Genomic DNA, 27917 nt, shown 5'->3' with positions numbered 1-27917 from the left:
AATATCAGTATGGTGTTAAAGTCTCCCACTATTATTGTTTGACTCTAAGTCTCTTTGTAGGTCTCTAAGAACTTGCTTTATGAATCTGGGTGCTCCTGGAATGGGTGAATATTATATTTAGGATAGTTTGCTGTTCTTATTGAATTGAACCCTTTTGCCCTTCTTGGTCTTTCTTTTTTTTATTTTTGTTGGATTAAAGTCTGTTTTGTCAGAAACTAGGATTGCAACACATGCTTTTTGCTGTTTTCCACTTGCTTGGTAAATTTTCCTCCATTCCTTTAATTTGAACCTGTGTTTGTTTGCATGGGAGATGGGTCTCTTGATGATAGCATATTGATGGGTCTTGACTTTTTCCAGCTTGTTATTCTGTGTCTTTTAATTGGAGCACTTGGCCTTTTTACATTAAAGTTAATATTGTTATGTGTGAATTTGATCCTGTCATCATAATGCTAGCTGGTTATTTTGCAAACTTGTTTATGTGGTTGCTTTATAGTATCACTGGTCTGTGTATTTCAGTGTGTTTTTGTAGTGGCTCGTAATGGTTTTTCTTTTTTATATGTAGTGCTTTCTTCAGAAGCTCTTTCAAAGCAGGCCTGGTGCTGGTGAATTCCCTCAGCATTTTCTTTTCTGAAAAGGATCTTATTTCTCCTTCACTTATGAAGTTTAGTCTGGCTGGATATGAAATTCTGGGTTGGAGATGATTTTATTTAAGAATGTTGAATATTGACCCCCAGTATCTTCTGGCGTGTAGGGTTGCTGCTGAGAAGTCTTCGTTAGTCTAATGGGTTTCCCTTTGTAGGTGACCTGGACTTTCTCTCTGATTATCCTTAACATTTTTTTCTTTCATTTCAACCTTGGAAAATCTGATATTATATGTCTTGGGGTTTAATCTTCTCATGGGGTATCTTACTGGGGTTCTCTGAGTTTCTTAAATTTGAATGTTGGCCTGTCTTGCTAGGTTGGGGAAGTTCTCCTGGGCGGTATCCTGAAGTATGTTTTCCAACTTGGTTCCATTCTCCCCATCTCTTTCAGGTACCCCAATCAGTCATAGGTTCAGTCTTTTAACATAGTTTCATATTTCTCAGAGGTTTTGTTCATTTCTTTTCACTTTTTTCTCTCTCTATTCTTAACTGCCTGTTGTATTTCAGAAAGATAGTCTTCAAGCTCTGAAATTCTTTCCTCCACTTGGTCTATTCTGCTATTGATACCTGTGATTGCCTTGTGATTTTTCTCACGTTGTGTTTTTCAGCTCCATCAGGTCAGTTACACTTCTCCCTAAACTGGCAATTCTGGTTATCAGCTTCTGTATTGTTCTATCATGAATCTTAGCTTCTTTGCACTGGGTTACAACATGCTCCTGTAGCTCACTGAAATTGATTTTTAGCCACTCTACAAAGCCTACTTCTGTCAATTCCAGCATCTCAGCCTCTGCCCAGTTCTGTGCCCTTCCTGGGGAGTTGCTGCAGTCATTTGGAAGAGAAGGGGACCTCTGGGTTTTTGAGTTTTCAGTCTTTTTGCATTGATTCTTTCTCATATTTGTGGACTTAATCTACTTTTGATTTTTAAGGCTACTGACCTTTAAATGGGTTTTTAGGCTGTGTGTGGTGGCTCACACCTGTAATCCCTGCACTTTGGGAGGCCGAGGAGAGCAGATCACCTGAGTTCGGTGATTGCCTGACCAACATGGAGATCAGAGCAGATCACCTGACCAACATGGAGAAAACCTGTCTCTGTTAAAAATACAAAATTGGCCAGGCATAGCGGTACATGCCTGTGATCCCAGCTACTCAGGAGGTGGAGGCAGGAAAATCACTTGAACCCAGAAGGCAGAGGTTGCAATAAGCTGAGATCACACCACTGCACTCCAGCCTGGGCAACAAGAGCAAAACTCCATCTCAAAACAAAAAGGGGTTTTTGTGGGGTCTTTTTTGTTGATGCTGCTGTTGCTTTCCATTTATTTGTTTTTCTTTTCATAGTCAGGCCACTCTTTCACAGGGCTGCTGCAGTTTCCTGGGGGATCACTCCAGATCCTAGTTGCCTTGGTTTTTCCCCTCACCTGAAGGTATCACCAGTGAAGACTGTGAAGTAGCAAAAATGGCAGCCTGCTCCTTCCTCTGGCAGTTCCACCTCAGGTGGCTGGTGACCTGTTGTCAGTGTGTACCCTTCTGTAGGAGGTGTTTGGAGACCCCTGTTGGCAGGTCTCACCAGTCAGCAGGGACAGGATCAGAAATCTTCTTGAAGAAGCATCTGGCTGCTCTTGGTAGAGAAGGTGTGCTATATTGAGGGGACCCCTTTCTTGCCCAGACTGTTTGGACTCTTCAGAGCCACCAGGCTGGAAAGGCTGAGTCAACTGAACCACAGAAAGATCAGCTGTACCTCCCTGTCCCAGGGAGAGATCAGAGTTCTGTCCATATAACCTTGTCCGCAGTTGCTGAAATTCCCACAGGGAGTCCCTGCCCAGTGAGGAGGGATTGACCAACGTCCCACTTAAAGACAAGGGAAAAATAGTAAGCTATAAAGTGTTATACTTATCAAAATATGAAATAATGATGGCTTATATCTTTTTCTCTTTTGCCAGATAGTAACTTCTCAAAGGAAGTGACCAAGATCACTTGGAATATGTTCTGCTAATGACTGAAACCAGGACTGGAGGAGGATGAAAATTCATTCTCTTACCTAGCAAGGAATGACAGAAACTCATCTTAATTACCATGAGAAGAAAATCACCATGGAAGACAAGGCTTTTGGGGAAGGTGTTGGGGTTCCTACCCTGTTAAAGGTAGGAAGTGTAGATAATCCTAACCTTCAAGAAAGTTAATGCAATGAGACTCTTTGTAGTCCAATTCCTAATAACATAAATTGGCAAAGAGACATAGGAATTGTTTTGCAAGTAGCAAACCCCAGTGTCAGTTTGTTAACAGTGCTCATCGGGCTTCCGGTGCCTTGGAAGATGACGTCAGATAGGCCAGAAAGAACTGAATGTCAAAGGCTGTGTCCTTAAGAACTCAAGTGTGTGATACCCTTGACTAGAGATGACAAAGAGACCTTGGGTTATCCACCACTGAAGTCTGTCCTTCAAAGATTCTCAGTGGTTTATACAGACCTGAGCCAGGGGCAGGCAGGCAGTATCTGTCAAAATGACTGATTGTTCACAGTGACACCGTGTGGTAGCAAGAAGTAATGACAATATCTGATCCATCTCCACGTTCCCCTCACTAATCTCAACCCTTACAAATGTGTAAGTCCTTAGAGTTCATAAAATATCAGGAGGCACAACTGTCCTGCAGTACTGTATATACAGCAATTCAAACAGGAAAAAAATTGCAACTCATTTCACAGAAAGAGGAGCCTTTTTAAAGATCCCTGGAATTCTTTTTATAGAGGAAATATATTAGAAACTCTGGAATTAGATACTCCAGAAACTATCAGTCTGAATGTGGGGGGTCTCCAGGCCCCCAACCTCCACAGCTGTGTGGCTGCCTGTGTGTCTGCAAAGGATGATGTGTGACCCAAGAGCCCTGCAGAGTACCAGGTCAAACCCAGTTTCTGGATGACGTAAAACTGGGTAAGAATTTAAATCAGAGGATGATATCACCACATCATCTACATTCTGCAGAGGATGTTTTTTAAGGGTATGAGGAGGACTAGGTAAGAGTGAGAACAAGATGGCAAGATTGTCAGAGTTTCACCAAAGGACAGACAGCCTTTTGACAGGTGTAAGGCCACAAATAATATTAGACATCAATACATACAAAACATGCTGAACTGAATTTATTCATATATATAAAATCTATTTGTAAATTATTATCAAGAGCAGGCAAGAAAAACAATCTCATAATACTGATAAGAAATCTCTGACTACCTTGGAAAAATTATCATCACAATATTCTTAAATTGAACACTTTTCTGTTAAAAAGTTGTTTTATACTAGATTTTTTTCCCTCAAATCCAGCTTGTAAAAATTATTTTCATCAAAGTGCATTCAAATTCCACTGAAAACTAAGGGATTTAAATGTGTTGTGATGAAATCATGTTTCCAAGCTAATTTTTAGGGAGAATCTAATAAAAGAAATTCTTAACAGAAAAGTACAGAATGCCTGCTGGGATAAAAAAGAAATGAAGTTTCAAGCAACTTTTGAGTAAAAATCTGGTCGAAAACACTATTTTTAACAGAAAATGTGAAATTTAACCATGTTGAAATGCATGTCATGTTTTCAAGATAGTTTTGAGGAAAAAAAAAAAAACAGGAAAAAAACATTTGAAATAGAAACATTTGGGTTTTAATCCTGTTGTGTTTTCCAAGCTAGTTCTGAAGGACATTTTAGCTTTTGATATTGTTAACAACAACAACAACAACGAAGAAAGCGTTCAGAATTCAGCAATACAATTGAAACAACTGACACGGACTGACCTCAGGGAGGTCCCTTGAAGTTGATGTGAGATTGTCCTAAATAGGTCAGAAGTGGTCAGGCCTTTGTGTCACCTGCTCCTCAGCTTTCCCCAGTGATTAGGTATAAAGTGTAGGCTGTCCCCAGGGGTGAAGCAGCTTCCTTTACCTCAGGGCGATTCCCTTAGAAGTGACTAAAGCTGTGAGCTGTCAGCAGCCTGGAAAGCAAATCCCAGGTGCTCTTGGGGAATCTGGGTAGTGCTTAGCAACACTGTGGGCAAAGAGCATCTGCAGGACATTCAGGGACTTTAGGAAGAGGTACGGGACGATGCCATAGAGAACTCCAGGTACATCAGAGCTTAACAGTCTCACTAACTCAAGAACAGATGTCTGAATGAAAATTCAAACTCTCAAACAGGCAGCAAGAAACCTGTTTTAAAATATTTAAACAAGAAAAAGGGAGGGAAGCTAAACAAGGTGACTTATTTCACCATGTGGAAACTGACAAATTCCAAAACCACATACTGTTGAAATACAAGAGAAAACTTATAATAACAAAAGCAAGTTCAATCACAACTTTAGAAGAGAAAGTCTGGGATTGCCTTGAGGCAGCTGTGTTGTAGTATGTACAAGATGTGGAAGAGAGTTTTTCCTAATTCCCAGGATTTGGAGCCAGCTACTTCAAGCTGAGATCACGAAAACAACACATAATACACAATTAGAGCCAGACACCCACCAGAGAACACCCTCAAAGTTCACTGCCTATTCCTCTCTTAGTCTATAAATACAAGCCTGAGAATCAAAGAAATCACTGGAGGATACAAGTCAACAGAAATGCAGCATTTGAAATGGGTTTTTCCCTTCCCTTCCCCTGGATCTCTATCTCAAGTCAAGCAAGGAACTGGCCAAGAGAATCATTCTACTTGGCCTCTAGAAGGAATACTAGCGTTTTATTCTCTCATTAGGCAGTGGCCTTGCTGATCTCTCTGTGTGTCTATTTGAGAAAAATGCAAGAGCATGGGGAAAGGGTTGCCAGATAAAATATATGATACATGACCTTACTTATACTAAAAAAATATTCATTGTTTATCTGAAATTCAAGTTTAACTAGGTATCAATCCCTTCTTGGCTCTTTGCCTAAGATCTAGTGCAAATTCAGCTGGGTGTCCTGTGTTTTATTTGTTCACTCCAGCCACTGGAACTGGGAGGAACAGCAGAGCAGAGACAGCTGGTGGCAGAGGAACACCAGAAAAAGGACACAACTGAAGGTAGCTGGACTTGAGCCCGCTTTCAGGTGACCATGCAAGATCCTGCTGGCAAGGAGATCCCAGCTCTAAGAACCTGCAGAGTGGATTACCTGGGCTGGAGACTCTGTAGGGGAATCAGAGCAGGAAACTGCGAGCAAGCTCCAAAAGGTTCTGCAAAGAACCCACCCACACGTATGTCCTAAAAGAGGTGAATGCTTGTCCAGTAGATATTTACTCAAAGCCAGAGAAACAAATTAACAGCAGAAAGATGATGAAGATGCCAGTCAAGTAGGAAACAGTGTGTCTTTCCATATCCCTCTACAGCTCCTACCAGGGGAGACAGAAACCCAAAAGCACAGATGAAGTAAGAAAAGAAAGGGAAGGCTCTGCAAGTCTCCTGACCACAGCCAGAAAGGGGAAGGGAGGACGATAGAAAATCATCATTAAATTGAATGCCCAGTTGAAATTTTAAGCTGGGTCAGTACATTAGTTATTGATATAGGTTGGAATGTTTGTCCCTTCCAAATCTTATGTTGAAATGTGATTCCCAGTGTTGGAGGTGGGGCCTGGTGGGAGATGACTGAATCATAGAGGTGGATCTCTCATAAATGATTTAGTGCCATCTTGCGGAGAAGTGAGTTCTCGATGTTAGTTCTAGAAAGACCTGGTTGTTTACAAGTCTGGGACCGCTCCTTTCTCTCTCTGGCTCCCTCTCTCACTATGTGACGTACTTGTTCCCCTTTTCCTTCCACCGTAATTAGAAGCCTCCTGAGATCCTCATCAGGAGCAGATACCAGCACCACACTTCCTGTACAGCCTCCAGAGCCATAATGGAAAATAAATTTTTCTTTGTTATAAATTACCCAGCCGAGGCTGGGCATGGTGGCTCACACCTGTAATCCCAGCACTTTGGGAGGCTGAGGAGGGCAGATCAAAAGGTCAGGAGTTCAAGACCAGCCTGGTCAATATGGTGAAACCCTGTCTTTAATAAAAATACAAAAATTAGCCGGGCATGGTAGCAGGCACCTGTAGTCCCAACTACTTAGGAGGCTAAGGCAGGAGAATTGCTTGAACCGGAAGGTGGAGGTTGCAGTGAGCCAAGATTGTGCCACTGCACTCCAGACTGGGTAACAGAGTGAGAGAGTGAGACTCCAACTCAAAAAAAAAAAAAAAAAAGAAAGGAAAATTCAAAAATAAAATAAAAATAAATTACCCAGCCTCAGGCATTTCTTTGCAGCAATACAAGAATGAACTAACACAGTTTTCTCTTTGTATAACACGTAGTGAGTTAAAACAACACACATTTACTTTCAGTTTTCTTGGATCAGGAATCTGGGTACAACTTAGCTGGGTGTTCTGCTTCAGGCTGCAATCAAGATGCTGGCTGGGGTTACAGTCATCTCAGGGCTCCACTGGGAAGAATCCACTTCCTAGTTCATTCATGTGGTTGTTGGCAGAATTCCATTCCTTGTGAGCTCTTAGACTGAGTATCTCTCTTCCTGCTGGCCGGAGGTTACCCTGACTTCCTTGCCATATGGGCCTCTCCAACATGAGGGTCATTCCAGAAGCTGCTTCCCGCAGGATGCATTCACTGAATAACTGAGAGTGATCCGAAGGCTACGGTGCTGCCCAAAACATCATTTATGGATGCAGAAAGAAGACTGAACCAAGCAGAGGTGAAAGAGGCACTGGAGAAAAAAAATCAAACTTTTATGTTTGTATCCATCAGCTTCAAATAGTTCTACAAATTGGATAACATCATTTACCTTCTTAAAACAGGCATCATTGGAGTAGTAAGGAAGGGAGACAGTGTGGTCATAGAGGGAACTCATTCTTTAGAGACCATTATGGCCAGATTTGAAGCAAGCTTCACCACTGCTAGTACCCTTAGGTTTATTAACATCTTTGAAATGCAATCTTCTCAGTGATCAGGGTTGGATGAACATAGTAGATGATGTATATGTTTGTATGAGGTGTTTAGCTTATACATAGTGACTATTATTATCATTATCCTTATACAGTCCTCTATAGCAGTGGTCCCCAACCTTTTTGGCACCAGGGACTGGATTCATGGAAGGTAATTTTTCCAGGGACTGGGGCGATCATTGGGTTCTTTGGTTCAGTATGAAATTGTTCCAACTCAGATCATCATACATTAGATTCACAAATGACTATATATTGTATGAGTCTATTTATATGAAATGTCCAGAATAGGCAAGTCTATAGAGACAGAAAGTGTGTCAGTGGTTGTCTAGGGCTTAGGAGCAAGAGATGGAAATAAGGAGTGACTGCTAATGAGTACTAGATGATGAAAATGGTCCCCAAATCGATAGCAATGATGGTCTCACAACTGTGAATATACTAAAAACCAGTAAAATGAGCACTTTAAATGCTGAATTGTATGGTATGTGAATTACATCTCATGGATATAACTAGAGCTCAGTTGAGCTGTTAATAATTTTTAAATGAAAGATTACTGTAAAGGTATAAGATCAAAAAGCAATATATATTAATATGTATTATAGTCAGTTTGTAAGACACTGAGTACCTGCTGTATGCAAACGACCATCAGTAAAATTATGAAAAAATTTGCAGTGCATAATGATAAAAACAATTCATTCCATGATATTATATGAGTAGTTTGATGCATGCTATAGATGCCTAATAAAGAAAAGGTTAATCATATTTCTCTTCTGCACAGGCGTTTCTTCAATTTTTTAAGTGAAGGAGAGCAATCATGTTGCATAAAATTAAAATCCTAATTGCTCAGCCCTTGACTGTATTTTGTAAAGAAGGTAAATAAACACAAGACTGTGATCAGAATCCATGGGAATCCTCAGAGAATATCAGAAGCAAATGAATTGCCAGAAGATGTTTCCATACAGAATTAACCACCACCTTTGCAAGACTAACAATTGATTTATTTATAATTGCAGACTCTTAGTTGGAAAGGCTAAAAATTACTTCAATTTTAAGATTTTTTTCTAAAATTTTAGCTTTTATCTACTAACTCGGGGGGAAATTATTAGTTGAGAGCCTTCACCTTGAAAGATGAGAATCTGAGGTGATTCACTCTCATTCTAATAATGAAGTAAACACATCCCAGGTATCTATTCAATGAGCATCTGAAATATCCAATCTCCAAAGAAACTAAAAATTATTTTTGGTGACAACACATTTAACTCACCAGGGCAGTTTGAGACAACACAATGTAACTGAGATCTGTGCAAGGAAATTTGCTGGGTGAAAGCATTTCTTTTTTAAGAAACACCTTTGGCAACCAATATGGCAAGAAATGCATGTAAAATTGTGGGCAGGTTTAGGGAACGACACTGACTGACTTTGTAACCCCGTACAGATTAATTCCCTTCCAGATCTTCAGAGGGGGCATTTCCAAAGGCTTCAGGCCAGATAGATGGCTTGATGGAAGAAGATAGCAGTTTTAAATTTTTATATCTTTCATATGTATTTACATATAAAACATATAATTTATGTATTTATAAGTATTTTTCTATTTTTAATTTACTTATAATTTTTACATATTTATATTTACAACTTATTTATGTGTGGGTGGGTAGATGTGTATGCATGTGTGTGTGTGTGTATATATATATATATATATTTGTCTGTGTGTATCTATATACATGTCTCCAACATATCCTAGGTAAATTTCGAGCGGGGAAGAAGTCATAACATAAAGCTGGCTATGCTTTTTGACCCACTAAGTCAGCACTTACTTTTCCCCTGAAAGTTTCTCAAATGCCCTCATGTTAGCTTTTCATTTCACATATCCTCTACAAGAGACAGGGAGTAAAAGGCCCAGCATCCCCTTTATCACCATGTGCTCAAGGGTTATCTGAGATGCAAAATAAATGAGAGGGGACTGCCAGGTTGTCTCTCTATAGTTTCATATTTGCAATTTTACCTAAGCAGTGAATTTGCTAAAAAAAACTTTTTAAAGTACCTTACTTCTAGGTGAGAACTGCCCTTGCCCTTGTATCAGCTGCTATGAACAACTATACTACTCAGTCATTTGACGTCTTTAATTAGCACCCCTCTGAGACTCACAAGACTGGGGTGCTCATACTCAGAAAAGATCTGACTAGACCCTAAAGTAGGCAATAATTGGTTTCTGCCTCCCATGGGAGTGCAGCCCCCAGTGTACTTCCTTAGTGGGTGTGAACAGTGCTTTACTCTGAGGTTCTTCAAAGCCTATTTTACTCTGTGCCCAGCACCTTCATTGCTCTAGCTACAATTTAGTCTACATGTCCTATGATGACTCCCTGCTGCATGTACATTTCCAGGGTTTTCCTTGCTGTTTCTGGTGAGTGATCACAGCAGCAAAGAGTATTAAATTTAAAGTTATTGGGGATTCTTTTTCCTACCACCTTGAAACTTCTTAACCTAAACATTTCTCAGGATAAGCTCAGGGTAAAACTCACCATTTTCTAATTCTGCAAAGAGAGACTCTGTTCTGAACAAGTTTGGTAAGGAAGGAAATAAGAAAAAGAAATAAATGTTAAGCGTGTAAATGCCAGGGCACTTTAAAAACAGGCATAAAAAAAGTAAGGGTGTATGCCAAAATGATACAAGTGATTATCTCCTTGCAGCACGATAAGAGGACTTTTTCTTTTCTGCTATGACTGAGCAGTATTTTCTAAATTTTCTACGAAAAACTGTATTTTGGAGCAAAATTTTTAAATGGAAGGGAGGGGAAGTTTCCAGATAATAAAAGGAATTCTCACTTGCTCTCCCTAAAAATAATCACACTAGCTTTTTATTGTCTTTTAACCAGCTTTTCTTCTAACTGATGTGGGTGGGAAACAGACGACGTTAACTAAAACTATTACAAATTTATTTGCTGTTTTTAATCCTGGTTCTGCTTTGTCAGATGATTCTTTAGACACCTAAAACCTTCCTGCTCTTCTCTTCAATTCCTGTAGGGGGAGTCACCCAGGCTAGTCCCTCCCTGGGTTCTGGGTCCTCTGAACCAGGAAAGGGTTCCCCTTACAAGAAGTATCTGGAACTCAACACTGCATTTGCAGTCTCCTCAAGCCCCTGGAAAAGGCCCCCACCTGGTCCAGTGAGGAATTTGCATCTCAAATGCCAGAGAAGCCCTAAAGGGGAATCTTTCTATGCACACAATTTCAGCCTCCTAAAAGTTCACAGGAATGATGGCCACCTCAAGCCACTGTTCTACTCATGTGAAAGAACTGGCTATCCAGGGACATTCTCATGTGAGCTTGCTCTTGTATTCCCAAAGAAAGAGAATTTAGCACCTGTTCCAAAAAACACTTTAAACAAGACAGTGTTAATCTACAGGGAAAAGACCAGGAGGAGAGAAGAAATGAAATGAACGTTATTTCGAAACTTTCTATTAAGACTGCAGAAAGCTATTTTACCTGAAGGAACCTCCCTGGGTTGGGGGCAGAACCTACTGAGTGCCACCATACCTAATATTTCAAATGGAGTCCTCCACAGCTTAAGTAGGACACAGACTAATTAAAACTCTGGAAAGAAAATTATACCAGGATTAAACAAAATCTATAAGGAGAAACTTAGAAGGTATTAATCTCTAATAAGAAAAGGGGATAAGCCTTTGGCAACACGTTACTTTCAGTGAAGAAAGAAAATTATTCAGAAAAGCCCAAGGAAATTGTAGGATTCTAACTGGAAAAAAAAGAAGACCTTAGTTCTAGAGAAAGCCAGGTTGAGGCTGCTACTTACTGAAGTTCTTTGTAGCAAGCAGAGACAATATAGCCTACGTCCTCATCTCAGAAGATATCAGGTGCCCTCAAAGTAGGGTCTTCTCCAGAGGAAGAAGTTTTGAAGAACTACAGGTCCAAAGACACTAATCCCAACCCTTGGCACCAGGTATGTTTTAGAATTCTGAATCGTGGGAATTTCAGGAAAGCAATCTGGTGCATAATCAACAATATTACGTAACTTCCACAGTGGGATCTGGGGCAACACCCCGTTAATCTTTCTTAAGCAAAACATATGAAGATCCACACTAAGTGGGACAAATAAAGGATATATAGAAATAGTCTCACATCAGTTCAAGTTTTGCTGCCAGAAAAGTTGTGGAAACAAGAATTCAATTTTGTGAGGTTTTTGGATTTCAGAAATGTGAGTCAGGGATTATGGACCTGTACATTTTTTAAATGTCTATCTTTTCCAGCAGAGACTAAAAACAATGCTTTATTTATCTTCCCCAATTTCTAGCTTATGGCGTGTTTCGTAAGCATGTTGAGTTTAATTGACTCATTCTTGGGTGGTGAGCCTCTCTCCCATTTGCTAGGGGCTCTTCCCTAAAGAGCCCCGGGATACCCATGGATAGCCAAACTGCAAGGACAGGGTACTCAGCTCAAATGAACTCTAAACTTCTTTGTATTGAAGTAATTAAAAACGAAGTAAATGTTATGCCTAATTTTAACCCATTATTTGCCAATTCCAAGTACTTCCATTGTTCAAGCCACCCAAAAATTATAAAGACCAAGAATTATATTTTTGCAATATTGTCTTATTTGGGGATTTGGTAACAATGTTCTGGAAAACACTGCTAAAATGACAAGAATGTCCCATCTGGTTCCCATAATTATTCATTCTTGTCTCTTTGAATGTACTTGCCTGGAGATAAAGGTAATACTAAAGGCATAATAAGAATAGCAGTCTCCATCACACACCCACGGCAGACGTAATTCAGTCCCCATTTCTCCTCTCGGCCAGGTTTCCATGCAGGGCCCCGTGCAAGTGGCCACGTGAACGTTTCCCACTCACCGCTGCCAACCAGACGTCTTCCTTATAGACCCGCCTCCTCCTTGTCGTCCTGCCAGTCACTGCTGCTCTGGCTGGAAATAGATGTGTCAAGTTGTTCTCTAGATTCCAGGTCCTTCAGCATATGGGACAAGGTCATCCTTCTTTCTCGGTCCTACAGGCAGTATAATTAGTCTTATCTTTCACTCCATAAGAAATAGAATGTAACTTTAAACTATATACCAAGGAGAAAAATATGTGTTTACTGTTAAATGCCCAAAGCAACATGGACATCAGAAAGGACATCCACAAATAGAGCATCAGCATTCAAACACCCAGGCCAACTACGTATTTCTATTTGCTATCACATAAGACTGGTTCTTTTACACACAGAGTTGCTTAATCTAGAAAATGCAATAAAAAGACACTGAAATCTAGAGAACAAATACATTTACTCTCTAATGACAATATTGCAAATTTTTTAAAAAGTCACCACAAGGTTGATTTACCTAGTAAAATGCCTCAAATGTATTTTTTGCTTTTTTTTAAAGTTATTTATAGAATAGATGATACATATACAGAGTTTTAAAATGGAGGCAATTCGGCCAGGAAGGTGGCTCTCAAGTGTAATCCTAGAGCTTTAGGAGGCTGAGGTGGGAGAATTGCTTGAAGCCAGCAGTTCTGAGACCAGCCCAGGCAACATAACCAGATCCCATCTCAAAAAAACAAACAAAAAAAGAAGAATATAGGTGTGGTAGTCATGGTGGTGCCTATAGTCCTAGCTACTCTGGAGGCTGAGGTGAAACGATTGCTTGGGCCCAGGAATTTGAGGCTGCAGTGAGCTATCATTACACCACTGTACTCCAGCCTGGGTGACAAAGCAAGACTCTGTCTCTATAAACAAATAATAAAAACAAAATAGAGGTCGGGCGTGGTGGCTCATACCTGTAATCCCAGCACTTTGGGAGGCTGAAGTGGGCAGATCACAAGGTCAAGAGATTGAGACCATCCTGGCCAACATGGTGAAACCCCCTCTCTACTAAAAATACAAAAATTAGCTGGGCGTGGTGATGCAAACCTGTAGTTCCAGCTACTTGGGAGGCTGAGGCAAGAGAATCGCTGGAACCTAGCAGGTGGAGGCTGCAGTGAGCCAACACTGCACCACTGCACTCCAGCCTGGTGACAGAGCAAGACTCTGTCTCAGAAAGAAAAAAAATGAAAGCAATTAAATATTGCTTAAGTTAAATGTAATCAAAATTAAGTCTCAGCTCTCACTCCTGCCACAAAGGCCCCCAGTTCCTCTTTCCAGAGGCAACTACTGTGACCAGTTTGTAGAATTCCCAAAGTATTCTCTACATATAGAAGTATATATCACTTTTCCAATATGAACTCTGTGAGTTTATAGAGTTATATACTATTATATATCTTGCTCCTCTAAGTGCATTGAAATGGTTAATTATGATTCTCCTCACCCCAGCGTCAGATAGGACTCCAGGCTTTCCCCATACCTTCTTGACAGTTAGTCCCACTCTGATTAACTGGACGAGGAGGGAAAACCAGGAAGGGCTGGCATCTAGAACATCACCACCTTCTACAACAAATCAGGCAGCAGGGAAACAAAGGTCCTGCACGTTCTATCCAGAGGATTCAGCAAGAAGTACCCAAAAAACAAAAGGCTGCAGACAGTCTGCATCTAGAGGATGGAGCAACAGACTTCAGTTCCAGGATCAGGGGAAGGAGGAACCTGGCCGTCCAGGTGTGCAGGCAGAAAGCTGCCATTCAGCAGCCTTCCAGTAGGCTGTGGGACTCATGAGTCAGAGCAGGTCCTGACAAAAAGACAGAGGCCCAGTGTCAAGGACATGGACTCGGGTACAAGCAAGCACACAGAGGATTTGGGACCCCAGACAGGGCAGGGGCCAAATTGTTAGGGCTATGACATGAGGTTAGAAGGGCACTTGATGCCGAATTCCTCAGTATGTAGCTAGATCTCCTAGAATCAGTCCCCGGTGGCTGAGAATACAGCTGACACACGTGTTGAGTGGCTTCTGGAGAGGCAGAAAGAGAGCTGTGGAGGCAGGAACCAGGCAGCACCAGGCCACAGCAATCCAGGCTCCATCATCCCTCACACTGTCCCCTAAATAGTTCCTTGTCCACAAAATGAGGTTCAAATACCTTATTTATTAGGTCCCTTCCAACTCTAATTATCTGTCCTACCCTCCTGAAACCATTTGTCTTTCCAGTTTCCCCAACTGTCAGCTAGCAAGTTAGTATCCCTTTATGTCTAAGCCTGTTGCCCTCCTCTGCAACAGGCACACACATTCAGACCTCTTCCTGGGCTCATAATGCCCACAGCTGAAGCCCTCAGTGCAGCATTCAGGGTATTCAGGTTCAATGCTTCCTAACTAACCCCCGTAAGCGGGGCTATGGGTTGAGTTATGACTCCCAAAGAGACACAGCAAAGTCGTACTCCCCAAAAACTATATATGTGACCCGTTAATTGGAAATAGGGGCTTTGTGGATATATTTCAGATTTAAGTTAAGATAAGGTCATACTAGAGTAGAATGGGCCCTGCACCAGCCTGACTGGTGGGAGTCCTTATAAGGAGAAGACACAGACACACATACACAGAGGGAGACAATGTGAAGAGACACAGGGAGAATGTCACGTGGTGACAGAGGCAGAAACTGGAGGGATGTGCTCACAAGCCAAGGAACATCAGCAGCTAGGAGCGAGGCACAAAGCAGTTTTCCCCAGGGCCATCAAAGAGAACATGGTACTGCCCACACCTTGATTTTGAGCATCTGTCCTCTAGAACTGTGAGAGAACACATTTCAGTTGCTTTAAGTCACCCAGTTTGTGGTACTTTGTTTTGGAAGCTGTAGGAAGCTAACACAAATGCCATTGAGCTCTTTTTCTTTCCTCATCGTGTTTCTACCCCTACACACAGCATCTGCCTTCCGCTCCTTTTCCCATTCACCTCCTACAACCCCTGATGGCCAAGCTGAAGTGGCTCTTCCTCCAGAGTGCTTGTTCCTTGAATCTTCAGCCTGCTTTCATCTCCTACTTCCTTGAGCTTGTTATTTGTGCTCCACAAAATTGTCCCCTTGGTTGTCTCATGGGTGTAGATCTTTTATCCTCAACTGGACTGAAGATTCTTGTGTATTGAATTCGTTTTATTTTTCACTTAGTTGAGTGTGGACCCACTATGTACACTTGTGATATCATAGTTAGATATTCAGTCTTTGTCCTAGGTTTCTGGCACAGAGCTCCTAAAACCCTTGAATATCCTGAGTGATAAGAGATTTTATAGGGACATCTTTTATTCTAATGAGGGGACTCTTGGTAGGGTGAGCCCCTGGATATCTTCAGGATTAAGGCAGTCTCTAGAGAGAGCAACCCTTAATTAGAAGCTTGAAACCTTTAGGTCCACCTAACCCCAACCTCCAGGAAGGAGAGAGAGGCTGAAGGTTGGATAAATCACCAATGGCCAATGATAAAACCAATCATACCTAAGTAATGAACCTGCCATGAAAAGCCCTAAGTCATAGAGTTCTGAGAGCCTCTGGGTTGGTAAACACACAGAGATGCTGGGAAATGGTGCATTCCAACTCCACAAGAGCAGAAGCTTCTGTGCTTGGGACCCTTCTGGACCTCACTCTATATACTTCTTCATTAGGCAATGCACCTGTATCCTTTACAACTCACCCATTAAATGTAAGTCAAGTGCCTTCTTAAGTTGTGAGCCATTTAAGCAGATTATCAAACCTGAGGGTTGTGAGAATCCCCAATTTATAACCTGTCAGTCAGAAATACAGTTAGCCTGGGACTTGAAATTGGCATCTGAAATGGGGCAGTCTTGTGGGATTGAGCCCTTTACTTTGTGGGATCCAACCTTATCTACAGATAGATAGTGTAGGAGTGGAATGGAATGGAATGCAAAATGGAATGGAATGGAGAATGGAATGGAATGGAATGGAACGGAACGGAACGGAACGGAACGGAACGGAACGGTTGATGCCAAGTTGGTTTCAAAGAATTAGAAAAGTGTTGTTGGAAAAGACATCATGTATTTGGTGTCAGGAGGTGAAAAACCTCTCATTTTGTATAGAAGTGATGTGATTTAAAAAAAATCCACTCAATATTTAGCAATAAATCAATGATTCACTAGTACTAAAGGATTACTACTATCAAGACAAATATAAGGAAAATGATAAGAAAATTTATCAAAAAATGATAAGAAAAATACTCTGTGACTCTTCTTTAGGCATTCCAAGGAATGTTCAATATCTCTAATACAATGAAAGAAACCCAATTAACAAGATATTTTATTCCTTACTGTATTTCAGAAAGAAAATTGATCTCCTTTTAAATGTAAAATTCAAAGTAGGATAATTACTAGAGAGTTTACTATTAAAAATAGTGAATTGAATGCTAATGTGTAAAGTGGCCTATAAAACCAAAGGTAAATTACCAGAAATATGTTTCTTTGAAGCCAAAATAGTATCTCATTTTTAAATAATATGCATTTTTAAAATCTAAAATAATGATAAAAGGAACTCTAATAGGGATTTGATTTAGAAAGTCTGATAATATCCTGCTAACTTATAGATGTTATTGGACTAGGAGAGGCAAGTGGACATTTATCAGCAGAGTAGTACTAATGACCATCTGATTTACCTAGATCCTAATTTATTTCTTACTAAATTATTTTAGGAGTAGTGCACCTCCTAGAATCAAATATCTTAGATTGAAAAAGACCTTGAAAGTTGTATTATCCAATCTCTTGCCCAGTGTAGATTCCTGCCACTTCCTCCACTTCCTCCCCAACATGCCCATCAAACCTTTGTCTAAATATGGCTGACAATAGTCTTTACTTTGCAAATCACCTATTCCATTGCTAGGTTAGATAAACAGGGACCCTAGAACCTGTTCCAAAGGAAACATCCCAAAGGAGAAAGCCCAAAAAGAGGTGTCTCAATATTATTACCTGGCCCTTAGCTTTCAAACCTCAATAGGAAGATTTCACAGCAGAAAAAAGATGAATGGTGATTCTTTGCCAGAACTGGTTTCACTAACCAGGCCAGTCAGCCCTCTCATTTCAGTAACCACCCCTGCAAGTCCTAGGAACCACCTATTTGACAGTACACCTTGGCATTTCCTTCTACATGAGGTTCCCTCCAAGCATCACCAGTAAGATCAGAAGCCCCCAAAAACAACATGGGTTTGGCCTTTGCTCTCATTACCAGCACATTCATCTTACACAAAGGCTTTGGGAATGGAAGAGCTGGATTGGGGGTCCTGAGGTTAACCTGAATGGATTTCAGGATGACAGCTCTTAGTTCATTCCAGAAGCATACAGATACTTGACCAGGGAAGTAGTCTGCATCTTTTCACCTTAAAATGAGGCCTTAAGTAGGATAGATTATAAATATAAAGAAATATGTTAACAGGTACATTAGTTTTGTTTTTTTTGTTTTTGAGACCGGGTCTTGCTCTGTCACCGGGCTGAGTGCAGTGGCACAATACAGCTCATTGAAGCCTTGACCTCCCATGTTCAAGCAATCCTCCCATCATGTCCTCCAAAGTAACTGGAACTACAGGTGCAAGCCAACTCACCCAGCTAATTTTTGTATTTTTTGTAGAGAGAGGGTTGCCATCTTGCCCAGGCTGGTCTCAAACTCTTGGCCTCTAACAATCTACCCACTTCAGCCTCCCAGAGTGCTGGGATTACAGGTGAGAGCCACCATTCCAGGTCTCCTATTATATATTAGTTTTCTATGCTGCAATAAAACTTGACACAAACTTAGCAGCTTAAAACAACACATATTTATTATCTCACTATTTCTGTGGCTTAGGATGCTGGGCACAGCTTATGTGGGTCCTCCGTAAGCTGCTACCAAGATGTCAACCAGGGCTCAGTTCTCCTCTGGTGGTACAACAGGCAATAAATCTTCCAAGCTCACTGGGGTTGTTAGCAGAATCTACTCCTTTGCCCTGGTCAGCTCCTAAGCACTGCCACTTACAGCTCCCAAAGGTTGCTCACAGTTCCTCCCTTTCTCTTCATTGCCTTCTCACAGCATGGGCAATTTCTTCTTCAAAGCCAGCAAAGGGAAGAACAAGTCTACTCGCTAGGAGTCTTACGTAATCTGACACAATCATCATCACTGTTGCCACATTCCACTGATTAGAAGCAAGTCACAGACCCCACCCAAACTGAAAGAGGGGGTTTACAAGCGTGCGGACACCAAAAGTTAGACTTGACAAGGATCACCTTAAAGCTGGCCCACCACAACCCCAATAATCTGTGTTTTGTAAAGCACCTCAGTGACACTGATGTTAAACCAGGCTTCAGAATAATGTTATATGATACAGAAGAGGAGGCAAAACAAGGAGGAGATTATTTTAATGTTATGGTTTTCAAGACTTGACTGCACCTTAGAATCACCTGGGGAGTTTTTAGCAATCCCATGATGGGCCACTCCAGACCCACTGAATCAGAATATCCGGGGGTGGATCAGGTTTCTTTTTTTTAACACCCTAGGTTATTCCAAAGTGCAGCCAAGGCTGAGAATCACTGTTTTACCTGAACAATAAGGAACTGGAGTCAGTCTTAATGGGAAAAAGGCAATCTTTGGAGCAAGTTTTGAAAATCAAGTAGATGTTTTCTAGGCGAGAGAGAGGAGTGACAAGAGATAAGCCAGGAACATTTCTAGTGATTTAATGAAGCTGATGGATTCAGAGAAAGGTATGGATTTGAGAAATACTTAGGAGGTAACACTGATTAAGACTTTGTGCCAAATGTGAGGCCACCCAAGAAGGTGGAACTTCAGATGATTTCCAGATCTTGGGTTGAGACACCTCAAGAGCACAGGAGCCACTAGCTGAAAAAAGACTCAAGAGGAAAAGCTGGTTAAGGGACAGGGAAGGCGGAGAAGATGCTGAGCTCAGGTATATCAAGTTGCACACATATTTAAAGGAGATTTAAATTAACTTGCATGAATGTTTCTTTGGTTTGCTAAATTCCATTAATATAGATTGGTCATTGCCAACATTTTCCCAGTTAATTTATTCTCCTCTATTTTCCATAGCATTCAGCTGCCCAGTGCAGAGCCACATAAATTCCATATCTGCCTCTAACTTCCTTCCCTCTAATGTCATTTATTCTTTCACTAGTGGCATAACCCTTGGATGCCCCTTCCCATCACTAAATGTCAAGTGACTGCTTTGCAATCCTAAGTATAGAATCTTCATATGTGCTGATTTAGCAATTATTAGGTGTAAGATTTTTCAAAACCGTAAAAATGAATTGTTTTTAAAAAGCCTCTTCAACATGTTCAACTTGAGTTCCTCAGTTCCACTTTCTGATGCCTTCCACTGAAATGAAGAAAAACTTAGTTTCCCTGAAGCCCTCAGAATGAGTCATGAGTCTTAAGCAAACAACCAGCTTAAAACTATCTTGCTCTAAGATGGAAAGTTTTCACCCTAGGGCTTAACACACAACTACCAAAGGTACAGTGTTGTCCCAAAGTAGGAAGTCTAGAAACATTTTAGACTTCTGTAATCCTGGTTATAGTCAAATGCTGATGAATGAATATCTCTAAAATTTGCAGAAGCTAGAGTTGTAAGCTATGTCATACAGTGTTTAATTATCCAGCTAGTCCCCATCAACATTCGTTAGCTTATCTAAACATTAATCGGAAGTCTGACTAGTGTTAAGCCTTGAAAGAATTAATGCTATTGCACATAAGAGTTTGGCCGTATTACAATACTGGAAACAGTATTGTAATTATTGCTTCCTTTCACAGTGTGCATAATAAATGTTCAACAAAAAATTTATAACCCAGCATTTCTATTCTAGTTACTTTCTTAGAAATTTTATTCTAAAATATAATTTTTTAGTTCTCCAAGGAAAAGAAAACCTCTTTCCAAAATTAAAAGCATAATATTTAGACCAAAAAAAGACATTTAAAATAGCACCTTAAGGTTTTGGAGACAATTAAAAATGTGATTGACATTATTTTTTTTCTCTATGAAAATAGGACACATTTTTAAACCCAATTTCAAGTTTTAGAAGATCTTTAATGTGAAAGGAAGTTCCTATAAAAGATATTATTACCTGAAAGCCCTTGGAAAGAGTAATAAATTGTGTTTAAATAATACATCCACATCATTATCAAGAACATTATTCAGTAGCCAGAAAATACATTTTACTACAGAAGGAAATGATATGGTGTTTATAGACAAGTTTGGGAAATGAAATAAATCTTCCCATTAATTATATGAGCATTTTACCCTAAAATTCCCATAAACTAGGTGAATGAGTCAATGAGAAGCCAAAGCAGAAAATCAATCCTGTAAATTTTTTCATTTGTAAAATATTTTATATTTTCCAAACACCTACACATCATTATCCCATTTTATCTTAATAACATCTCTATTATACTAGGTGTTCATTGTTCAGAAAAAGAGAGGGGAAATTAGTTTTGCTAATAGACCAATAAGCTTTGCAAACTCCCTCCTTTGAAGTGGGTCAAGGTGAAAGCATGCAGAGGTATTTCCTATATAACAAGAATGATCACCAACACTTCAAAATGACTCTTCCTGAGGCCTGAGGTCACTGGTGAGCTGCTACACATAAGCCAAAACAGAATTTCAAATTTATGATTTCAAAAGAAATATGTTTAAGCAAATATGCATTTTAAAAGATGCTGAACATTATATGTCCTTTGGGAATTTCAAATAAAACAATGAGATACCAATACATACCTATTGGAATGGCCAACATCCAAAACACTGACAATGCCAACTGCTGGCAAGAATGAGCAACAAGAACTCTCATTCATTCATTCTAATTCTGAGGAGAATCCAAAATGGTACAGCTACTTTGGAAGAAAGCTTGGCAAGTTTTTACTAAATGAATGCACATAATCCATCAATCATGCTCCTTGATACTTATGTAGATGAGATAGAAATTTTTTTCCACCCAAGAATCTTCACATTGATGTTTATAGAAGCTTTATTGATAATGGTCAAAACTTGAAAACAATCAAAATGTCTTTCAGTAGGTGAGTGGGTAAATAAACTATGATACATCCATATGATGAAATACTATTTGGTGCTAAGAAGAAATGAACTATTAAGCCATGAAAAGATATGGAGGACACTTAAATGCTTATTACTAAGTGGAAGAAGCAAATCTGAAAAACTACATACTATGTGATTCCAACTCTATGACATTTTGGAAAAGGTAAAACTATAGAGGGGTAAAATGATGAGTGATTGCCAGGGGTTTAGAAGGAAAGAGAGAGAGAGAGGTGGAGCATGGAGGATTTTTAGAGCAGCAAACTTACTCTGTATGATACTATAATAGTAGATACATATAATTGTACATTTGCCAAAACCATTCAGTATAAAACTCTAAAAGTAAATTATAATGCAAACTATGGATGTTAGGTATGTCATTGTATATTCATCAATCATAACAAATCTACCAGTCTTGTGAAGGGTGTTGATAATGGGGAAGGTTATGTATGTGTGGCGGCAGGGAATACAGAAACTCTCTGTACTTTCCACTCAATTTTGCTGTGAATCTAAAACTGCTCTAAAAAATAATCTATCCAAAAAAGTAATGCTTATAACATGTACATAAACACACACACACACATAAATACAAATGTATGTATAACTCTACTGAGTAACAACATCTAAGGTTTTCATTTGAGGCCCTTGGCAATCAGTATTGGTAGTTGCAGACAATACTCTCTGGTTTAAACAGAAAGCAATTTATTAAAGGATATGGCTAGCTTGCAGAATTTCTAGAGAAACCAAAGAAATTTATCTAAGTGGTACATATCTTGAAACCATCCATGAGCAATACTCAATCACAGGAAAGATTGGCCACCATTGCCACCAGCCATTTGTCCCTGAACACACATGGGACTGGATGCCAAAACCTCTGCCACAGGAGCCCCAGAAAAAACCAGACTCCTCCACCATCACTTGCCAGATGGTCAGTATTCCCACAGCTGCCTCCTTATGTTACGTCTCTATCCAAGTCTTACACTGATGTATATCTGACTGGAAGTACCTGAATCACATTCTTGCAAATAGCCTAGAAAAACTGTTTTTAATCTATCATGAAATGGTGAGACTACCAATATGGGAAGCTAACAAAATGCTGAAAATCTAGAAAGTAACTCAAGTCTCAAGTTATAGTGAAGAGACTTAGTATGGAACAAGTTGAGCCTGAAGAAAATCCAAAAGAGTACAACAGAGAGCTAGACATGGAAATCTATTGCTCATTGGAGAGTTTACACATAGCGATATACAGATAAGGAATCATAGTATATGGTCATAGCTAAAACCAGGAGAGCAGATGAGACAGACCAGGGAGAGAACGTTCAGTGAAAAGAAAAAAGACCAAGACTGAAAGCTTTGGAATCACCAATGTTTAATTAAGGGTAAGACAGCGTAATAGAAGTCATGAAAGAGACAAAAACGGATGAATCCTCAACTTACAACAAGAAAGGAGAATCAAGGTTCAAAATCAGCGAAGTACTCCTATGAGTTAAGGACTGAAAAATCCCTGTTGGATTTGGAGATCTAAAGACAGCTGGTGAGCACTATGAATGCACCTGCCTGCTAAGACCACCATGGTGCGTCAGAATAATACGTTTTGTTGGCTCCTCTCTTAGCCTGTTATCTTCTAAAAGGCAGGAATGATGTCTCATTTAACTCAGAATCCCAGCACCTAATACAGCACATGGAACAGGAAATTCAGTAAAGATTTGTTGACCAAAGCACACTGCCATGTGTGTACCTACGCAACTGTCTTGCATGCTCTGCTCATGTACCCCAAAACCTAAAATACAATAGAAAATTAAAAAAAAAAAAAAAAGATTTGTTGATCCTATCTGAACTGAGGCCTGAGGTTTCCTTTGAAAGTCCATCCAAGAGGCTAAGAGTGAAATTCCTAAGCATTCAGAGCTTTGCGCTTCTTGACACACTGACTCCCCAACTTCTCTATCCAGAATTATTCATAATTAGCTTCATGAGATCACAAGTTTAAATGAGACTCCCCTTCCTCGCTTGTTGGAACCTTTTGAATAAAATAATTCCCTGGTCTTTAACAAGGTAACTATAATTAAAACAAGAATAGCAGAAATAGCAAACACCTGTAGAGTACTTTACATTTTACAAAGTATTTTAATACTCATAATTCCCATCCAATAAATATAACAACCCTGTGAAACAAGTATTTCCCCCCCCCCCCCTGTTTTTTGACTGATCTAAAAATCACTCACACTAAGAAAGAGGTTCCTGCTGGACTCACAAGTTCCTCTGGCTTCAAATATCAAGCGTGTTTCTCTCTGCCACACTAGCTAGGATGGCCTGCAAAGATGCTGGTTCCATCATTTTATGCCTCCAGGCTCATATGTGATTAGTATCCGGAGATCTAATTTATCACGTTGGCACCTGTTACTGGAGATACTGAGGGTAGATATTAATCATATCAAGGGATTCAGTTCAAACCTAGTGAATGAGATGATTTCTTAAACTCTTGGAGGAAGGGGTTCAAAATCTCACACCTTGATGTATTGAGGAGGGAAGAGATTTTTCTAAGTATTTGGGAATCAGGATTCCAACCTGGCCAGTTGACTTGACCTTTGAATTTCTTCTTACATTTAGAAGAATGCTCATGTGGGTAGGACCCAGGGTAAATTACTAGGACTATTGGGGTTGGTGGTAGGTTTTGCTTTACCAGGTTCTGATGATAATACAACTGACCAAAGAACCCAAAATTCCAGCATTGCAACAATAAGGATAACAGAAGTAACCGCTGCTGCCCCCATTTTTCCCAACTTTTACAAATACTTGCTCTTCTGCACTCTCTCTCTTTTTCAAATTTGAGCACAGAACTCAGTTTCCAGGATATATTTTTCAATATCAGATAGCCCAAAACAAAAAAAGCAGGAGCAACTGAGCAATTTCATTCAAAACAAATCAAGCAAAGCTGTGACCTGAGCTTTTTTTTCCTTAAAAGATTTAAAAATCCTTCAGTACCTTAAGTGGATAGAAAATTGAGAATATGTTCTTTGATTTTAAAATATTTAATTCAGTTTCTTTCCAAAATTCAGCTCTCAGGCTGGTTCAACTCTTGGCTCTTTCCCAATGTAAATAAATTCAAAAGCAAGACATGCTGGGATGGGAGGGCAACTTGGGGGCCAGCAAAGTGAGGTGTAAAGAAAAACTAAGCAAAAACTTGTAGCAAGGGGCCCAGTAGCAATGGCTGGCCAGGGAGAGCTCAGCCAAATGGACTGAAGTATCCAAAGAATGCGGTTATTGCAGATATAGCCCTGGGGCTGTAATCTGGCAGCCAGGGCAAGTCATGGTCAGAGGATAATGCAGAATTGGGAAGAGTTGCGTCACCATCTTGGAAAAGAGCAGAGAAACAACATGGCATAGCAGATGGCTCTGCCATGGAGCCAGAGAGACGTGGCTTGAAATTCAGCTTTGCTCTTCCTTATCCATGTAACTGGGGCTCCTCTTGAACCAGTTTCATTTTTATAATGAGGAATGTTCATACCTTTCTTTCATGATGGTTGTGGAAATTAAAGAAAATGTTTATAAAAAAACCTTCTGCAATACTCTACAAAACAAACACAAAATGAATGTAAGCGATTATAATTATATAATGATCTATCCTTTCACCACAGCCACTAACTATATCTGGGAACATGGAGAACACAGAGAAGCTTAGCCCAAATTAAGAGGAATTGTATCAAGATTGGGGTTTGGAAACTTGAAGGGATATTTATTTCATAATTATCAGAGGAGCTGCATATTATCCCAGGCATAGGGGGATTTTTCCTTAAACAAAAATTACCAAATAACACATAAGAGCAGTTATTACCTTTAACATCCCTCTAGTAGAGACTCTTGCAGATAAATTCCAGCTCGGTTAGAAAAGGAAAGATGGATATGTAAGTACAAGATGCAGCCACCCACTATAAATCATTTCTGACCAAAAGCGCTGTGTAAAGTGAAACTGACCACTGCATCTGATCACAAATTACTTCCAAAGACACATAGAATAATTGAACATTAAGATAAGAAAGATCGCCTGTAGGAGAGAGTATAGATTCTGAGTTGTTTCTCTTCAAAGTTTTGATATAGATTTTTCTGAATAGGTCTCCATTCTGAAGAGCAAACCGTCAATGTAAGCACTCATTACTTACTTCAACATTTGGGTTCGTCGTTGAACATGTTTCTTCAGCAAAGATAGGCTAAAAATGCAAGGAAGATAAAATTCAAATAAGTTCATTGTGAAATTCTTCTCAAAGAAGCTGAAATAAATATTCAAAAAAGTTTAGTGATAGCAATAGGGATAGTAAATTCATTTTTTCACACAGATCCCAGCTTCATCCAACGACAGTCAGAAAGCCAGTAAATAACAAGCTCTGGAAAAATGACAAAAGCGGCCAACAACTTAAGTAAGCCCAGAGACACAGTAGGAGGGAAGCCATGAATCCAAGACACGAGAGGAAATTTGTTCTTTGAACTTTTTTGTCTTATTTTCTAAAATTAATGGCCTAAAACTATAGCAATCATTTGTAACAGTATAAGTCACATATTCACTTACACAATTTTCCAATTTTGCTTTCTACATTCACTCTCAAGTAAGGGAGGCGGCCAGCTGGAGAGAAAAGGGTGCAATCTGCCATCAAAGTGGCTTTAGAATGAAGCTAATAGACAGTTACTATGCTAATTAAAACTGGTCTCTTAGCAAGGGTTCTTTAGAAAAACAGAACCAATAGGATAGATTCAACATAAATAGAGAGAGAAAGGCTATATCATGGGAATTGGTTCACGTGATTATGGAGGCCAGAAAGTCCCATAATCTACCACCTGCAAGCTGGAGAATCAGGAAAACCAGCAGTATAATTCAGTCTGAGTCGGAAGGTACAAGAACAAGGAGCACCGACATTCGAGGGCAAGAGAAAATAAATGTTCCAGCTCTAACAGGAAGAAAACTGGCTTTTACTCTGCCTGTTTGCTTTACTCAACCTCACGGTGGATTGGATAATGCCTGCCCACCTTGGTGAGGTTGGGCTGTACTCGGCGTAGAGATTCAAAGGCTAATCCCTTCCAGAAACACAGACACGTCTACAAGTGCTGTTTGCCAGCTCTCTGGGAATTTAGCCCAGGATAGCTGACACATAAAATTAACCATCACAGCTGGTAAAAGAATTTTCATAATGATAGTTTTCATTGTTCTCCAGGATAAAAAGATGAAAATGTTGCAGTGCCCTAAGAAAATCCAGGAAATTGAGAGAAGAGTCTCACTTTGGGGAAGGTGAGCAGAGAGCCTCGGTTGCTGCACACTGGTTGAGTGAAAATGTGCAAGTCGATTGATGTGGAAAAATCTTCTCTGTCTTCCCTGCAAAACCCTCAGTGACATCTTCTTTGGTCTACCAGGTATCTGGCTAAATTGCTTCTTTAACAGATGACAAAGAGTTGCTGGGTCTGCATTCAGGTGGTCACAGGATAAACAGGGAAGGTGGTTGTGGCTTCTGGAGACAGAGGATGATGGTATGGCTGACATCTGGGTTACAGGATATGGGGAACCCAAGCATCAATCCACAGGCATTCATCCCAAACCTAATAAGTATTAGCAGGGACCTTGCCAACCAATGTAGGGAAACCAAAATAAGACAGAGAAGGACTGGAAAGAGAATTCTGAGTGAAGAAAAAACCCACTCACAAAGCACCAATTGGAGTAGATAAGGAAACCACAAATGAAACCTGACTTTTCCAAATATTCTTAGCATAAAGAGCAGCCTGTTCACTGGAATAGCACAGGAATCTAGGGAAATCATCACTGATTTCTTCCTTCAAATACATCAAAATCAATAAAATCATCTTTCTTTTACTCATCTTTTATGTTTAATATCTGGAAGTCTTCTACATCCCTATTTTCACTTCTCTCAGCCTTTCTCACTTTATGTCCAGCACATCAGAAAAGAAATGTAGTCACGTATGGTATAGATAGGTGTTTATGTCTCAAAATATTGCCATTTTCTATTAAAGAGGCATCAAATCCAGGGATAAAAAAGAGACGTATCTCAAAATAGGGATGGACAGTACAGAGTACCTTCTATACAGTCAGTTTGGAGACTTATCAAGAGCAGAAAACACTGGGTTTCCTCATTTGTTTCCTCATGTGTCCGTCTCCCCTACTAGAATGTCTCCCCTGCTAGATGCTCTGGTGTACACACATCCTCTTTCTTGTTCATTGTCAGAGCCTCAGCACATATGACAATGCCAGTAGGAAATTCCAAAGAAAAATCTGTTGAATGAACAAATGAATGATGTGTTTTTCCTGAAAGCTTGGTTGATCTATTCAACTCTTCAAGAAGGAAGATGATGCTCATTGAAATCATTGGAATGTTTCTTTAGAATTCTAGTTGTAACCATTGAGAAAGGAAAAAGAGCAGCCCCTGAAACCCAGAAGCTGGCCTGGGTC

The 27917-nt window shown here is 39.9% G+C and overlaps 1 long non-coding RNA gene across 1 annotated transcript in view; it reads right to left on the bottom strand.

Annotated features, from left to right (window-relative positions):
- Window positions 1-542: 542 nt before the first annotated feature.
- Window positions 543-27917, bottom strand: part of LOC144581261 (uncharacterized) — a 52509-nt gene continuing 25134 nt past the window's right edge. Inside the window, exons 2-3 of the long non-coding RNA XR_013531841.1 lie at window positions 12415-12565; window positions 543-7322 (exon numbers count right to left, since the gene is read on the bottom strand). This is a non-coding gene — a long non-coding RNA (uncharacterized LOC144581261). The remainder of the gene's footprint in view (window positions 7323-12414; window positions 12566-27917) is intronic.

The sequence above is a fragment of the Callithrix jacchus genome, chromosome 1 (assembly GCF_049354715.1).
Source record: "Callithrix jacchus isolate 240 chromosome 1, calJac240_pri, whole genome shotgun sequence".
NCBI classification, from domain to species: Eukaryota; Metazoa; Chordata; class Mammalia; order Primates; family Cebidae; genus Callithrix; species Callithrix jacchus.
This window is presented reverse-complemented; position numbering and strand designations above follow the sequence as displayed.